This window comes from Callospermophilus lateralis, unplaced genomic scaffold (genome assembly GCF_048772815.1).
Source record: "Callospermophilus lateralis isolate mCalLat2 unplaced genomic scaffold, mCalLat2.hap1 Scaffold_1712, whole genome shotgun sequence".
Taxonomy (NCBI): domain Eukaryota; kingdom Metazoa; phylum Chordata; class Mammalia; order Rodentia; family Sciuridae; genus Callospermophilus; species Callospermophilus lateralis.
In genome coordinates this window covers 307,416-311,225 of record NW_027512784.1, presented here as the reverse complement: position 1 = coordinate 311,225, position 3,810 = coordinate 307,416, and the positions used below count along the sequence as shown (strand labels likewise).

The following is a 3,810-nucleotide window of genomic DNA, read 5'->3' as shown; positions in this document are numbered from 1 at the left end:
ACTCAAGGGGACCCCAGGCCTGCATCCCACAGAGTTACAGGAAACCAGGGGGACAAAGAGGCAGGATAAGCCATCTACAGGCTGAAGCCCTGCAGGTCACAGGTAGGTACAGCTTAGGAGGCAGCCTGGCCAACAGTGTGTGTGTGTGGATCCAGGCTGTCACAAGACCTGCATGGTAGGGTAAATAATAAGCATTGTTTCAGACATAGATTTAAAAAAAATTGAGAAGAATTTCACTGCAAATTTTGAAAGGGACCTATTAAAAAACAGATGTTGAAGGATCTTGCTTCTGTCTTCCCCTATTTCATTGTAGCTGCTACAACAAGTGTACACTGAACAGATATTTGAAGCACTTGTAGTTTGTAGGCAGGATAGGATTTATTTCATTTTACTGCATGCTAGTTATTGAACTCAGGGCTTCATGCATGCTCAGCAGGAGCCATAATCCCTGAGCTACACCTCCACTCTTAACATTTAAAGCATGATTTTTTATCTGGGTAAATATATTACAATAAACATTTAAATTTTCAATGAAACAGTTTGTGCTTTGAGACTTCTCAATAATTTGCATATCAGTAATTGAAATAAAAACAAATACTTTAAAATTAAATTCTAAATTATAACGACCTAGATGGCCAGTGAATGACAGGAAACAAGGAACACAAGCAGGGACATAAGAGAGTGAGGTGGACCTGTGAGGAGGACTCCTTCCAGGCTTCCAGGACACTGAGGAGGTGATGCTTTTCTTGTACAACACACACACATGCACGCACACACACACAGACACACACACACACACACACACACACAGGGTATGTTTGATAAACCAATCCAGACTAAATCCTCCTACATGTCACTTGTCAGGCGTTGTAGACAGGGTGAGAGTGGAGAGGACTGTTAACATTGGTGAAGCCTGGAGTTGAACAAAGAGGGAGACAGGACAGAATGAGGATGACCCAGAGCTGTGCCCCAGAGAGCTCTGCTGCTTCCTTGGCTCTAACTGCAGTGTCCTCCAGGTCCCAGAGGATCTGTGAACAGACATGTCTCATCCAGTCCCCTGTTAGCATCCTAAACCAGGGGTGACGCCACCCTTCTCTTCCTGGTGACTTAGCCAGGCCACACTCCCTGGCCATCTGGGTGAGGCACAGCGTCCTCTGAGGTGAGTACAGCCAGGCAGGTGGCCCTGGAGCTCAGGGCCATGGCTGAGCAGGGCTTGCTGTTCTGCTGTTGAGGTGGTCTCTTAGGTCCTCACGGCATTTCCTCATCTTTCTCTATCACCTGTTCTTCAGAAAAAATAAAATAAAATAAAATGTTTTCTTCTTAAAACTTTCATATACATTTATTTACCATAACATCTTAAATTTTGAGTTTTTATTCCTAATTATTTATGGACATATAATGTTATATATTCCTTCTTATGCTTCAGATGGTGGTAGGAAACTACACTAGTCGTCCTGAGACTGCAACTTTGCAGAGGGAGAAGGGCTATCCTTGCTTCACATGGAGGTGACTCCCGAGATTGCAGCAATGCTGGAAGCAAGTATCCTGAGCATGTTCATGTTTCTCTAAGCACATAGATGGTGAGTGGACCAGATCCAAGCTGTCCATGACAGAGGAGGACACTGTTTTCCAAGGACACTGAGCAGTGAGGTGCTCTGCTGTACCCAGGGGCAGGATACAAACCCTCGCTTGGGTCACTTTTGTGATGTTAGGCAGAGGCCTGAGACCCTGGATTGTCAGTCTGTACTAGGAAGAACAAGATGTGAGGACCTCAGAGGCTCTGGGGAAGGTGAAGACAGTGATCCCTGGATGCATTTGGTTTCTAGGGATGGCTAAGTATTTCTCTACCAGCATTGTTACCAGTTCCCTACTGAAGCATGCACCAGCTGTTCCTATGAAACTCCAGCAACTGCCTAGAGAAGAGTGAGAGAGAGCATGCCAGGCCCTGTTTGTGGAGCAGACCATGTTCCCTGATCCTCTGGTGTCTTGGGGTCACTATGTGTTGCTCCAGGACAGTGGCAGAGATTCCCCCAGGAGCCTCCCTCCTCTCGTAGCCTCCTCTCTCCCTCCATTCTCTCATCAAGTGCTGTCCACTTCTCCCACTGGCTGGTGGACTCTGGTCTTGCTCCACTTTGTCCACAGAGGTAGACAGGGCAGCCATTGTGATTCCTGTTCATTCTGCATAGATCTTGCCCTTCATCTATCAGCAGAGTAGGATAAGATGGAGAGGAAATCTGTCTATTCATCCACCTATCATCTCTGTGTCATCTAAATATCTTCTACCTTGTACCCACCCACACACCTACCAATCCTTCCCCCTTCTATGCACCTCTCCTGTCTTCTGCCCTGGGTCTCAGTCATGCTGGACACTGAGCTACAGTGTTAGGAGCACTGTGTTCTCTGCTTCAGCCCTTCCCAGCAAAGGCTGTCAAGAGTGAAGTGCCACAGCTGGTTTTAGGGACTGTTACCAGGGTTCAAACAAAAACTTTAATTTCTTAAAAGAACACCTCTGCATTATAGCTCATGCTAGTCTTTCTAAGGAGAGATGATAGAACCTTCCTGCAGATAGTGCATCAAATTTAACAGTTAATCTGTCAGAACCAGAGAGCTGGAAATGTTTACTGTCTTTGAGAGAAAATGGAAAAGAAGGCATTATTGATTTCCTTAAGAAAGGCCAGGTGTGTTTTCTGTCCACCCATATTCCTAACTTATTTTATCACTATTTAAAAACCCCACCTCATCTCATTTAACTGGTGTTTTTCTTGCATAGAGGGACAGTGACATCTGAAGTTCAGTGATGTCCCTCTCCATCACTGTGACCAAGGTGCTCCTGGACCAGGTGCTGGGTGTAAGTACCATCTCAGTCCCTGAATGTGGGATGCAGATGTTCCTCTGTGTGACACTCGCAGGTTCTAATTTTTTCTTTTTAGCTGCCATGGCCTATGACTAAAGCATAGCCATCTGCCATCCTCTCCATTACCCTATGCTCATGAACCACAGGGTGTGTCTCCTCCTGGCATCTGGCTGCTGGTTCCTGGGATCAGTGGATGGCTTCATGCTCACTCCTGTCACCATGACCTTCCCATTCTGCAGATCCCGGGAGATCCAGCACTTCTTCTGTGAAGTCCCTGCTGTGATGAAGCTCTCCTGTTCAGACACCTCGCTCTATGAGACGCTCATGTACCTGTGCTGTGTCCTCATGCTCCTCATCCCTGTGACAGTCATTTCAGGATCCTATTTCTGCATCCTCCTCACCATCCACAGAATGAACTCAGCAGAAGGCAGGAGGAAGGCCCTGGCCACCTGCTCCTCACACATGATGGTGGTCACACTCTTCTATGGTGCTGCTGTCTATACCTACATTCTCCCCAGCTCCTACCACACCCCTCAGAAGGATATGGTGGTGTCTGTGTTTTACACCATACTCACCCCTGTGCTGTACAGTTTCAGGAACAAGGATGTCACTGGGGCTCTGAGGAAAATGTTGAACGTGGGACCTGTCTTTCAGGAAATAGTAAAGTAGGGGATTTGAGTTCCATGGTTTCTCCTTCTCTCCACGTCAGATGATGAAGATCTCCTGGTGCCGTCTCCTGGGCTCCTACTCCACAGTGCTACATCCCTTTGCTCCTCTCAGGGGTGAGTCTCTTCTGTCTACTGCTTGTGCATTCAGGGTCCTCATGCAGCTCCCCTGGATCCACCTTATATACCTAAGTTGACAAGGACTTTCTCCTTCTAGGGGAAAATATTCATAGCATTACAAAATACATAGTGGATATTCAGAGGAAATGGTCACAAGGCATTCTGGTATAG

General features: G+C 46.7%; 1 pseudogene; it reads left to right on the top strand.

Moving 5' to 3' along the window:
* The first annotated feature begins 2,797 nt into the window (after positions 1-2,797).
* Positions 2,798-3,523, top strand: LOC143385750 (olfactory receptor 2T5-like; annotated as a pseudogene).
* Positions 3,524-3,810: the final 287 nt, after the last annotated feature.